A 14,888-nucleotide genomic window follows, 5' to 3' on the forward strand; every position below is an offset into this window, starting at 1 on the left:
CACAACACAGCGAAGTGATGTAGTTCCATTGGATTGTCTCTAATTTCAAAGAGTTCATTGATCGAATGAAGTTCATTTATGTCAATCCTATTTGCTATGACCAATATACGATGTAATCGGTCATATTTATGACTTGTAATTGTGCAATACTCGAATAAAGCCACGTATTTTCTTCCGCGGTAACTCATTAAGCATAAACACGCATAACGATTCTGCGAGATTTGGTAATACATTTGCGTATATGATTATGGTGACGAATTTTATGCCCTTTTGTAACAAAATAGCAAATATGATGTTCACAAATTCAAATAAAAACTGCATATTAACTTATTAGCCAAATTATCCATTTGTTACCCTGTCCGTTTCAAAAAATAATCTTTAAAATCATTGCGCAAAGAACAAATTTATTGTGCTGTGCATTTTATGAATTGCACAGACTTACAAAGCTTGCGTAACATCCAGCGAAAGACAAAATATAGTTCCAGAACATACTGCTAGTATTTTATTGAGTGGGTACCTCAGAAAGCATTGGAATGTCTCTTATCAAAGAGTTTACCACATCGATGAAATTAAATTATGACAGCTTCATTTTAAATGACCCGAATAAGATATGTGCAGTACTGTAATTCTTCCGCGAGACTTCGCGGATGAATCCTAACTACATTCTGGACACTTCTCGGCGAACACGCGTGACCTGTTTATAACAATGCTTCTACGACTTTGCGTGGGTTGAATTTTGTAGTCAGTAAACGGATAAATTATCGGAAGAAGAAGCTCTTACTGGTTTGTTTAGTTACTACTGATATTAAAAATGATATTAATTCTTATTTTTCGAGAAATAAACAAATCGGCGAAACATTAAATTGTATTTTCTTGTAGTTTTTGAAATCGAAAGTGGATCGTCTATGTTTGGCTGCTTTGACGAAACGAAACAACTTTTTTATGAAAAGATTTAAATAAGAGGTAATTAATTTAACCGTAAACTTCAATGTCAGATACTGTCAATTGCTGCTAAATGTCTTCGTATCATCACAATTTGTAAAATATATTGTTGAAACTGGAGAAAAGTGTAATCGTATCCGGATATAATATTTTGGGTAAATATCGAGCTGTGTTATGAAATTTTAACATTCAAGTAACATACATGATAGATATTATTGTAACAGAAATGATTCTAGAATTTATTTTTATTACACCTACATATAATCTATGTCAGACTCGTATTCTAGTCCTGAGGCATGATCTGAAAGTAAAAAGATGAAGTGACAGTCATACTTTGGATATTGTAATACTAGAAAGAATCTAGATCGTAACCTTTCTGGAATTTTGACTGGTTTTGATAATTTGCTTACGATTCAGGTTCGCAAAAAAATGAAACCGTCACCCATTCTGCTTTTCATGATGACACATGGCTTGATTTTTGCAGTCAGTAAGCGGATAAATTATCCTGAGAAAGAGCTCTTACTGATTTGTTTAATTACTACTGATTTTAAAAATGATTTTATTTCTTATTTTTCGAGAAATAAACAAATCGGCGAAACATTAAATTGTATTTTTTTGTAGTTTTTGAAATCGAAAGTAGATCGTCTTTGTTAGAGTGCTTTGACGAAACGAAACAATTTTTTTTATGAAATGATTAAAATAATTTCACCGTAAACTTCAATGTCAGATACTGCCAATTGCTGCTAAACTGTCTTCATATCATCACAATTTGTAAAACATATTGTTGAAACTGGAGATTTTGGCAGTATAAAAGAAAGTGTAATCATATCCGGATATAATATTTTGGGTAAATATCGAGCTGTGTTATGAAATTTAAACATTAAAGTAACAGACATGATAGATATTATTGTAACAGAAATGATTCTAGAATTTATTTTTATAATACATACATAGAATCAATATCAGACTTATATTCTAGTGCTGAGGCATGACCTGAAAGTAAAAATATGAAGTGACAGTCATTCATACTTTGAATATTGTAATACTAAAAAGAATCTAGGTAATATTTAGAAATTAAAACATAAAATTTTCAGTTAGAAATCGCACCAAAGGTTGTATCAAGGGTCTACATTTTCAAAATTTCCTTGTGGTGATACCCCAAACCCTACTTGCAGAAGGGGGTATCCTCCCACACCCTCCCCCCATATTGCCACTTTACAGTTTGATACATTTGCCCTTTTACCACCTGCCACAATGCCCATTTCAAAATCTGACTGCAGTTCAAAGCGGGAAGGAACACCCCTCCCCACACCCACCCTGCTACCGACCACGTAAAAATGGCTCAAACATTTTTTCAGCCCAGTCTGGGCCTGTCTGTCTACATGAATCAAAACGGATAATTGAAAGTACATAGACTTGGGGACTACTGACATGGTTTTGAAGGAGTTCACAGGTCTGAAATAGAATAAATGATGGTTTTAACTAAAAAAGAACTGCATTTATTAATATTGGTTATCTTTTCCGAAATTGGTAGCGAGTCCGAGTAACTTCTCTTAGTTTCGAATGCGCAATTTTCCTGTCAGTGTAAACATTCATGACACTATATATTGACACTCAGCAACATTTACATATCTTTAAACGCAAAAGTAAGTATACTTTAAATTCACATCCCTTATAATATGATTGAACAATACCTAGCGTGTGACATGGTTATTGCCAGGCCCCTTATCTGTAAAATATCTTAACAGTTCTTTCGTCCATCCGTTACAAATTGTATGTGGCAATCCGCGCTATAAAATTTCAATATATAAATTTTCATATTCAAATTTTATCATGTGCGAATATATATCAGCCGATAATTGCCTGTTTTGGTAATGCCGGAGGCAAATGTTTACTGGAAAAAATATTTATAGTCATGGGCAGTATCTTAGTGTCACCTGTCAAATTGTAGTTTGTACTTTCAACATTTTTATTTTTGCGAACCACTCTTCAATTTTAGAGAAATTTATTGGGTTTAAATACTTGTATAATGTCAATCAAAGTTTTACTAGGCATCGATTGAATGTCCATTTCATCTATTGTAACAAAATCTCTGTTCAGTTGGGGAAAAAAACTAAAACCAAACTGAAACTGGTAGACTATACTACCAGTACATCAATCATTAGCTTCCTCGCTTGGCGCTCAGCATTAAGGGGATAGTGCTAGGACTGGTCAGCCCGGTGTCAGTATAATGTGACTGGGTGGGGTATCATGCCACGTGTCTACGGCGTGATATTCCAGTGAGGCAGCACTATAAAGTTGGGCATTGTGCTCACTGCTACAAGTAGACACCGTCGTTTATATGACTGAAAAATTGTTGAAAAAGACGTTAAACCCGAACACACACACACACACACACACACACACACACACACACACACACTCATTAGCCGACTCTCAGGCCCTTCAGGCCTTTGATTTTATTTATTATTTTTATTTATTTCTAAAATAGGCCAACTGATCCCGCTTTAACAAATAGCATATTCGCTATTCATGAATCTTTGGACAATGACGTCACACCTATAAAAAAGTGAAGGCCAAGCAAAACATACAATTGTAATTATTTCAATATTTCTGTTTCATAAGCAAAGTCTGACCGTAGTCATATCACATAGATAAACTGTATGCAGCGTACCTTCATTTCAGTGTAATGAGATTCAGTCATTATATAGCATATATATAATAAAACAGATTTCAACTGAGTTCAATATTTGCATACCATACTAAAGACAAATAGTCATATATAATAAATCAGTTAAATAATTTATAACAAATATATCAAAGCAAACAAGTACTCATTTTAATATGCAATCTGAATAAGTCACAAAAGTAAGAAACCTTTTCATATACAGACGACAATTGTAACAAGGAAAATCTTTTAAAAAGCACTTCTCTGCATAAAAGACTCTTATCACACCCTTATTCATGTGATACACAGACCGTATTCAGCTCTTTCTTTAATTTGATATATGTTGGTATTTGAACAGGTTTTTATCATATTTATTAAACTTACTTATCATTTTGAGATATATCAATATTCTTGCTAAATATACTGAGCCAAAGTTAGCTTTAAAACTGTGAACAGCGTCGTTTAGGATAAACGCTTTGTCTACATTTCACTCAGCGTAGCACAATCAACAGAGTGAAAGAAATTGACACTCTCGTCCAATCAGGAAGAGTGTTGCATAAATCTTCCATTTTGATAAATTATCTATAATGCGTTATCAAGTAGTTTGATTTGCAAACTGAAGTCACGTGGCATAGGTAACGAAAACGAATTTAGACGGCATCGCCGAAAAATCGTCAACAACAAGTAGCCATGTAGAAACTGGGAAATAAATAGGTCACTCCACATTATATCGTGCTGTTGTGAGAATCACTCATCTTTTTTTTCAAACTATGGAAAGCCTGCACTGTCAAATGTAAGTAAAGTTGTGTATAGACTCTATGTCATAAGTATATAAAATGTTAACGAATTTAACTACAGTTCTGGAAAATGTTACACCAAAACATGACAACCAACTGTTAATTACAACAAATAATATTTACAATTTTGAGTTTTTGCCTTTTAATTTAGTTTTCACTTGGCAGGCAGTGCGGACACATGAACTCACTGTCTCGACGTAGAACACGTACACTTGAACAGAATTTTAAATGTGTCCAGTGGGAACACTTGTCACATTTACCCCATGGCACTACAGTAACAAAGGGGTATTTGTCAATATCTGCTGGCTCCCATCTGTTGCACATACAACATTTCTCCTCATCTGTTGTTTCATCCTCTGTGTCATCAGATTCTGCGTCTTCTGCCACTAGATCAATTGGACCTCCACTTTTATTCATGCCATATGTTCCAGGTCTAGGCTCACTAGGTTTGACAGGAACTTTTTTCTCAGTGACCGGTAGCTTTGAAGACTTGGTTTTCCCAGACAGCAGTTCTATGTTCTTTTCTTGTAAAAGGTTTCCAGACACTTAAAATGATGGCACAAATTTCCTTTTCTTTGGTTGTACTGGCATTGCCTTTGTTATTTTCCTCTTTGAAAAAAATCAGTGGCACCTTTTTCAGATGATTCAACAGGAGGGGTGTCTGTAGTCGCACACCCAGTTTCTTCATGGCTATCTGTATAAATTGTTAATGGAGCCACTTGTGAATCACTTATTACAAACTTGTTGAATGGGAATATACCGGTACGTCTGAAAGCAGATATAAGATTTTCAGGTGTCAATGCTTTTAGATATGGCTTTGATGCGAGTTCAGCAATATTGTACTTTGTAATGTTAATTCCAGAATTTAGTTTCATGTTTTTCTGACATTCTTGGGAATACATTTTCTTAAAGGGTCCAAATATTCCCACATCAAGAAGTTGGGGTAAATGGCTGGAGTGGGGTGGTAACACAAATAAAATAATGTTGTGTTCTTTGGCCCAATCTGTCAAAGTAAGAGAAATATGCGATCTGTGGCCATCATACAGAATTAAGGTAGGACAATCTGTATCACTGGTTGTCACAGATGAAATGAAATGTTTCGTTAAGTAGTTCAAAAATACAGCAGAGTTCGACCATCCGGACTTCGACATCTCACCAGCTGAACCTAGACAGGAACCACTCATGAAATCATTATTTCACCTCTGGCCTGGAAATACATAATAAGGTGGGATACTCTGGCCTACTGCATTCCTGGCTGCTGTCACTGTGACTGTTGATGACCTCACAGAGGTTACATTCTGGGCAACAGTATCTTTTTTACATACAATTTTTGGAGGCGAATGAAGGTAGAAAAGTTTGTTACAAACTTGCATTTCTAATGTATTTTGGCTAAACATATTCTTGATTTAAGAGCAGCGATTTTTTCCCTCCATTATAAAGTACCCGTAAAAGGACATTTTCCCAATTTAAAAAGTGATATTTTTTCCCAATTACAATCTAAAAACTCCCCAAAAAAGACACAGGAAAATTGTCAGATTGTTAAGTGGTTTGGTAATTTATTGACTTGTATGCAAAACAGATCCTAACTTTGCAAATGTTAATGATTGCTTGCAATTTTATGGCCTGTCTGGGGCTTTTTTTATAACTGTTGATTAGAAAAACAGAATGACACCAACAATTCCCAAATTGAGAAAAAATGCAGCGATTTTTCCCAATTTAGTTGGCACCGGACCTGTTCCCAAAGTGACAAAAAAATCGCTGAAGAGTTGGTGGATAGTGGTGATCTGATATGTTGCTTTGGGCGTTTTGTAAATTTAGGCTTACAGTACGTAAAAAGAAGCAAATCTGAGTATCATATAACTAGAGTTGAAAATACTGTAGGCGAAAACGAAAGTTGGAGAATAAAAGCGTTGAAGTAAGTGCTTAAAATGCTTTATTACTTTCTTTGATCGTTTTAATTGTTAGTGTTAAAATAATAATTTAATTGTTAGTGTTAAAATAATAATACATCTTACAGGATCTATTTAATTTATTAGCGAGCGAAATTCCGTTCTTAGACTATTATTGGCGCTTAATAACGAGCGTAGCGGCAAGGGAGATCACTGCGTACAGTAGGATTTTGCCTTTTAAGCCTATGGTGGATGTCCTAAATGTTCTCTGTAATTAACTTATGTCTGAAAAAGAAAGTTAGTCTACAAGTCTGAACATTAAAAGATTCTTATGATGAAATTTGTGATAAAGCAAAACTTTGTATTCAATTGTGCAGTTACACCCGTAAAACTGTTACGCTATATTTTGTTTTAGTCCGCTTCTTTAAGTTCATGGAAAGTAGGTAAAGTTTGGCTTTTCATCAGTTACGCTTACACGTGCAATGACTGATTGCCTGTGGTTAGAAAATCATATATTTGTGTGATTCGATATGTTTGACATTTTGATGCGTTATTAAAAATACGTTTCAAGATCTAAATGTATTTAGCCTATAAATTTAAAAAAAAAACGTATTTTCAGTAATTTTAGCTCAACTGAACTTTGTTCAGGGTGAGCTAATAGTAAAGGTGGATGGTCCGGCGCCCGTCTACGGACTCCTTCATCGTCCGTCAGCCATCATCTCACATCCTGTGTCAACATTTGTACTTAAATATCTACTTCTTTAAAACTACTGTTTAGAATTACACCAAACTTAGTCCGTAGTATCCTAGGATGGACCTCTATCATTATATATTATAGGGTCGGTAAGTCACACTTGACTGAGCAACTGACCTCTAAAGCTGTTGTCTTTACAAGCTTGCCAATCAAACTCCGTGACCTTAGAAATAACCTCTGACGTTAGAATTATTCTTTCCTAATTGAGGCGACACTCTGAGTGAACGCGCTCCGCGGATTACATATTACTAAACCAGAGGAGAATTGATTGATTCTTTTATTTCCTCCATTCTTGAAAGAGCATAACATATGTATAAACAAATAGACGTGTGTCAACAAATTTACACGTAAACAACTAAATATTATCGTTACCTTCAAATGCATGGTCAATATGTGAAATCAAACCCCATTGCGACCCTCTAATTATGCGCAATAAATTCACGCATTGAATTGTTCACTACATTATTGAAAATAATCTCTAAACCGAAGTTATATTTTGAAGAACATGAATAAATTTCCTATCATGATAAGATATGAAATTTAAACATAGCCTAACATATGACTAATGAAAATTGTTAAATTATTATGTAGTGGACAACAATAATAGATTTCCTGTAATTACAAACACTTAAGGAAAATAAGAAGACTCAGTTTCTTTAAGTGTTCCAGATAATCAGAAGGTGATTGTGATTGAAATCTATGTAGTTTTAGGATACATCTATGTTGCCATACGATAGGCTATATTTTAGATTTACAGCAAAAGTTGCTTCATTAATATCCCATAATATTCATAAATTTATTATCCACCGCCGATGAAATCGGGAGGGAGTATTTAAATGACGTTGTCCGTGCGTTCGTGCGTGCGTCAGCAGCCATTTCTCAGTAACTAGCAGGTAGAATTTCATGAAACTTGAAATAGATAAGAATCAACATACTGCGATGATGCCCGTCAAGTTTTTTTTGGATTGGTCAATTTCCCTTAGAGTTATTGCCCTTGATTTAATGAAAAATCCACGTCTGCAGCCATTTCTCAGTAACAAGCTGGTAGAATTTCATGAAACTTGAAATAAATATGAACTAACATACTTCGATGATGCCCGTCATTTTTTTTAATTGGTCAATTTTCCTTAGAGTTATTGCCCTTTAATTGTTTAAAAATCCACAGATTTATACATAACAAACAAACCAATTGGTAGAATTTCATTAAACATCTCTCAGTCTTTTCCACGAACAGTTATTATAAACATGTGAAGTTGTGTACCCACACCTGGTCAGAACTTTGCCTTGGTCACACCCCATCCCCCCCCCCCCCACCCCACCTCCCAAAAAAAATAATTTTTTATTCATTCCTTTTTTAATTTTTTTTTCAAACCTTCCATGAATATTTATCAACATGCAAAGTTGTACCGTTCCCCCACCTCATTCCTCCACCCATTCATGCCCACCACCCCGATCATGCACCCCCCCCACCCCCATCCCATTTTTTTTTAATTTTTAATTTTCCATCAATATTTATAATCAACATGTGAAGTTTTGTACCCTCACCCGGTCACCCCCGCTGTCTCCCCCCCACCCCCCCTATCCCACCCCCCCACCCCCAAAAAAAGGAAACATTCATTTTCTGTTAAATTGATTTTGACTAATGAAATTATTTGCTTCTTACTAACATCCTTAACTTTTTGCCGGATATATTTTTTTGCCATTCCTCACCACAAACCCTTTCGGCGGGGGATACCAATTAATCGAATTTGCTTGTTTTGGTTTAGAGATTATTTAGATCATGTGATTCCCCACAGTGTACATGCGGAAATGGACTGACCGGGTCAATGTGTATACAGTGTAGCCAGTGTATTCTTATTGCCATATTCACTGGACTGTAAATGGTAACGGATTTACTTTGTTGTTGGATTTAACAATTTATTTTAGCGTAAACACTTACTTGATATTTTTAGGCAGTATAAAACAACATAGTTTTTTTCAAAATTTTCTTTCTTTTTAGCTCACCTGAGCAATGCTCAGGTGAGTTTTTCTGATCGCTCGATGTCCGGCGTCCGTCGTCTGTCTGTCGTCTGTCGTCCGTCGTCTGTCGTCTGTCGTCCGTCAACATTTAGCTTGTGTATGCGATAGAGGCTGTATTTTTCAACTGATCTTCATGAAACTTGGTCAGAATGATTACCTTTATGAACTCTAGGCCGAGTTCGAAAATGGGTCATCTCGGATCAAAAACTAGGTCACTAGGTCAAATCAAAGAAAAACCTTATGTATGCGATAGAGGCTGTATTTTTCAATTAATCTTCATGAATATTGGTCAGAATGATAACCTTGATGAAAGCTAGGCCGAGTTCAAAAATTGGTCATCTCGGATCAAAAACTAGGTCACTAGGTCAAATCAAAGAAAAACCTTGTGTATGCGATAGAGGTTGTATTTTTCAATTGATCTTCATGAATATTGGTCAGAATGATTGCCTTGATATAATCTAGGCCGAGTTCGAAAATGGGTCATCTCGGGTCAAAAACTAGGTCACTAGGTCAAATCAAAGAAAAACCTTGTGTATGCGATAGAGGCTGTATTTTTCAATTGATCTTCATGAATAATGGTCAGAATGATTACATTGATGAAATGTAGGCCGACTTCGAAAATGGGTCATCTCGGGTCAAAAACTAGGTCAAATCAAAGAAAAACCTTGTGTATGCGATAAAGGCGGTATTTTTCAATTGATCTTCATGAATTTTGGTCAGAATGATAACCTTGATGAAATCTAGGCCGAGTTCGAAAATGGATCATCTGGGGTCAAAAACTAGGTCACTAGGTCAAATCAAGGAAAAACCTTGTGTATGCGATAGAGGCTGTATTTTTCAACTGATCTTCATGAAATTTAGCCAGAATGATTACCTTGATAAAATCTAGGCCGAGTTCGAAAATGGGTCATCTGGGTTCAAAAACTAAGTCACTAGGTCAAATCGAAGAAAAACATTGTGTATGCAATAGAGGATGTAGTTTTCAATTGATCTTCATGAAATTTGGTCAGAGTGATTGCCTTGATGAAATCTAGGTCGAGTTTGAATATGGGTTATCTGAGATCAAAAACTAGGTCAAATTAAAGAAAAATCTTGTGTATGCGATAGAGACTGTTTTTTTTTCAATTGATTTTATGAAATTTGGTAAGGATGATTGCCTTGATGAAATCTAGGTCGAATTTGAATATGGGTCATCTGAGGTCAAAAACTAGGTCACTTGGTCAAATCAAAGAAAAAACTTGTGTATGTGATAGAGGCTGTATTTTTCAATTGATCTTCATGAATTTTGGTCAGAATGATTGCCTTGATAAAATCTAGGTCGAGTTTGAACATGGGTCATCTAGGGTCAAAAACTAGGTCATATCTAAGAAAATGCTTGTTTTATCGCAAGAGACCAATTTTTTGGTCCAATCTTAATGAAAATTGGTCAGAATATTTGTTTCCATGAAATCACTAGGTCAAACATGTTTTACACTGTTATGGTGTGTTTCTTAGTTGAGCGACCTAGGGCCATCTTGGCCCTCTTGTTTTTATTTTGGTACAGAAATAAACGCACCCTTGGTACAAAATGTAACGCCCCCAGGGGCGCTTAAAATATGTAAAGTTTCTTGTTTAACGTGGGTAGTCGACGAAAGACCCCAAATGGAATGGATGGAACAACTTATTTCCAGCCGAGCCCACGGCAGACGTCATACTTACCTCCCCAGCATCCAGTCAAGACCGATACTGTTGGAAACAATACCAATTAAAGTAAATCACCCAGCACTGAACACTAGTCGGGATATCGGCAACCGGGAATCGATACGGGTTCGGGAATCGAACCCGGATCGCTGGCGTTGTAGTCCAAACTGCTAACCACTGCGCCACTGACTCCCTGATTAAACGCGGGGATGCGGAATGTCAATAAGATAGAAAGGTCTTGTCCTTCTGTCCGATCCTAGGGTTCCACAAACTGAAGACCAATATTTAAAACAGACATTGCAACCAAACTTTTACAAGATGATCATTATATATTTATATAGATGTGCCCTAGAAGGAACTTTTGCTATGCTTTAACTTGAATACAACTTAGCTTGGACATCTTTAAGAGGCCACCAGAGCTTAGAATGTAGAAAGCCGTTAAACGACTTCTTCTCATTAGACATTCACCAAACTTGATCTGTAGCATCATTATAAGGTCTTTTTCCAAATTTGTTAAAACGTGGGCAATTAGCCCTTCCTAGGGGCCACTGGAGCTAAAAATAAACATACCTTTAAACGACTGCTTTTCATGAACTGCTTGATGGATCTTCATTAATGTTGGTCTGTATCATTATTATAAGGTCTACTCCAAATTAATTTCAAATGAGAGGTCGTGACCCTTTTTAAAAGCCACTATAACTATAAACAGAAGTTCTTTTAAACGACGTCTATCGTGAACCGCTTCACAGAACTTCACCGAACTTGGTTTGTTGCCTCGTTGTAAGGCCCCCGTTTAGTTTTGTGAAAATACATGCGCTTGGCTCCTTCAAGGGGCCACTTAAACTAAAAATAGAAATACCTAAAAGCAGCTTCTTCACATGGATCTTCATCAAACTTGATCTGTAGCATCATTATAAGGTCTTTTTCCAAATTTGTTAAAACGTGGACAATAAGCGCTCCTGTTAGGGGCCACTAAAGCTTAAAATAGACATACTTTTAAACGACTTGTTTTCATGAACTGCTTGATGGATCCTATTTATAATGTTGGTCTGTATCATTATTATAAGGTCTACTCCAAATTAATTTCAAATGGAAGGTCGTGACCCTTTTTAGGGGCCACTAGAACTATAAACAGAAGTACTTTTAAACGACGTCTTTCATGAACCGCTTGACAGATCTTCATACAACTTGGTCTGTAGCCTCGTTATAAGGACCCCGTTCAGTTTTGTGAAAATTCGTGAGCTTGGCTACTTCAAGGGGTCACTAAAGCTAAAAATAGAAAATCTTTAAAACAGCTTCTTCACATGGATCTTCGTCAAACTTGTTTTGTATCAATATTGTAAGGTCCTCTCCCAAATTCAGCTGGAATTGCTTGGACCATTTTAGGATAGTTAAGAGTTAAAAATAGAAAATCTTCTAATGAACCACTGGCTGAATTTTCATCAAACTTGATCTATAGCATCATTATAATGTCATATCTCAAATTTGTTAAAATGGTTGGGGCGGGGGGGGGGGGGGGGGCAAGTCTTTCGCTTGCTTCTTCTCTCAAACCAATGGGCCAGTATTATTTCAACGTCATGAGGACGATCATTTTATCACCCATTAAAGACAATGGTTTACTTCGATAGAACCTCTGTCCAAAATAGTTAAAGGCGACTTGATTTGCAACTGACCGATCGAAATAGCTACTTAGAAAACTGCAGATATTTTTCTTCTTAAACATACTAGTAATCACTAGGTGACTCTCTTTTCCAAAAACCAATTAAATGCTATATGATTCTAATAAAGCAGCTGCCCAGGATGGGGAAATTTTCCTCTCCTCTAGTATACGGTTATATAGAAAACGTTTCACAATAGAGTAGGATTACACAGAATTGTGAAGCAAACTATTGAAATTTAAATGCATCCCTGCAGAAATAATTTCATAGAACCCCTATTTAAATCATTGCACCCAAAAAGTGTCATCGGTGAGGACGATTGGTTTTCTCTAGAGTTTAAAAGAAAGAGTTAATAATTTAATTCTTAACAATGCTTGGCTATTCAAATATTTTCACAAAGTAGTTGTTAGAATATCCTACCCTAGTCCTATAACGTTTCTCTACATGCCAAAACTATAGCTACCAGAACCACGCGATTGTATGCATATGGGAAAATTAGACCCATCGATTTTTCGCACGAGTGGAAATATTTTATATAGCGCAAAGAAGGAGCCCTTTACTTTATTTAAATTTATGGAAAAAGTATTATGGGTACTTTAGCTTTGCAAACGATGTGATAATATTTAATGTATTATCTTTCTTATGAATATTTTATTTTTGAAATGAATTTAAAAGAAAATGGTCTTTTTGCGTATACTTTATGTCTGTCTGTCTGCAATTAGATACATAGTAAAATATGGAAAATTTGCTGAAATTTCTTCTGTTTGACAAAGAATAAATAGATTCTTATTTGCCCTTGAAGACCATTGCAAACGACTTAGTAATCTATATTCATTTAGCTATTGTTTCATATTAACTTCAGTTTTCTAGGTGAAGAAGAAAATGGTCTTTTTTAAGCATTTTGTAGATGAGTATAGGTTTTTTTTCGTTATCGGAAAGACTCGAACATTCTCGTATATTTCCGTCAATTCTTACGGGATTTAAACTTCTTAACGGTAAAGACTGATTTCTTCTCACCCGCTAATCTGCACACATGTACGGATTTATAAATCAGTGGACGCTCCATAATATAATTTTGTTTACAGCCAATAGTCAATTTTACACAGTTTGAGGATCGAAATTCAGAATTTCAAAAAGAAGAATTTCGAGTTTGCATCGAAATTGGATCTTGCTCGAAGCTCGAAACTGAAATGTTCAGAGTTTTATTCGAGCTAGCATTGAACATCGAGTCTGTCGAAAATGAAAATCTTAAGGAACTGATTTCGAGCTTGGATTGAATTTCGAGCGTGTAAAAAGAAAAAAGACTTAAGGTTTCGAAGTAGGCCTTGAGAAACAAAAATCAACAACACCAAATCATAGAAAGAAACATTTGTTTGACATTAAAATTGAACAGCATGTAAAAACATGTATATTACTTTACGAAACAAGTGTCAGTATACTGATATAAACTTTGAATTTCAGAGAATGCCTGCCTATAGGGGCCCCACTTCCGTACTGTCAAACGCCTTTAAAAACTCACCATTTTCAAAGAACTGTTACACATGTTCGTTTTGATGCATTTGCAATAGCGTGCGAGTGGTGAAACTTCACATAACAAGGTGGAACATAGTTTTCAGCAATTGTTTATCTTTATTTCTTTACAAATGGCATTCATTTTCAAAGGGAGAGAACTTTTTCTCGACGATTACTTAAAATAATCGGAAAAAGTTGTCTCCCTTCGAAAATGAGTGCCTTTTGTACTTAAAATAATCGGAAAAAGTTTTCAATTTTCATGTCAAACAACTCTTTCTTTCCATGATTTGGTGTTGTTTGATTTTTGTTTCTCAAGGCCTACTTCGAAACCTTAAGTTTCAAAACTCTGAAATTTGAGGCGGTATATTGTGGGCAAGTTAGAAGTAGAAGATCGAAATTCAAATTTTCGAAAGAATGACGTTGCATTTCGCTTACATTGAATTTCGCATAAAAACTCGGAAATCAAAATTAAAATCAAAAGAAATCAATGAATTTCGAGGCAGAAATGAAATAAGAGCCAGCAGGAAGATCGAAATTTAAATATTTTGAGGGGAGCAGTGGTCTAGTGGATAATGTGTCGGTCGCTCAACCCAGGGGTCGTGGGTTCGAGCCCCACTCGGGTCACGACTATGACTTCTCATATGACACCAGTACTGGCTTTTCGAGGAAGCGAAATTTGTTGGAATATAATGAATTTCGGTCATTGAACTGGCCCGAAATTAAAAGCTATTTTGAAATTTGACGTTTTTCTATCTTCAGGGGTAGCTTGGGATTAAATTCGACAAGTTATGAAGTTGAATTTCGATCTTCTGGCATAATATTCTAAGCTAGATGGACACCGCTCACGACATAATTATAAATGTACAGTTATTTGATTACACAAAAAATAGTATTATAAAAGCATAGCAGAAATTATTTTTGCAAAGTGATTATTCGGTTTTATAATAATGTGTTTGTTGTGAATAGCGT

General features: G+C 35.6%; 1 protein-coding gene across 1 annotated transcript in view; it reads left to right on the forward strand.

Moving 5' to 3' along the window:
* The window catches only part of LOC123549614 (uncharacterized), a 42,136-nt gene that overhangs the window by 23,608 nt on the left and 3,640 nt on the right, over positions 1-14,888 (forward strand). The window lies entirely within an intron of this gene.

Source organism: Mercenaria mercenaria, chromosome 6 (assembly GCF_021730395.1).
Source record: "Mercenaria mercenaria strain notata chromosome 6, MADL_Memer_1, whole genome shotgun sequence".
NCBI lineage: Eukaryota > Metazoa > Mollusca > Bivalvia > Venerida > Veneridae > Mercenaria > Mercenaria mercenaria.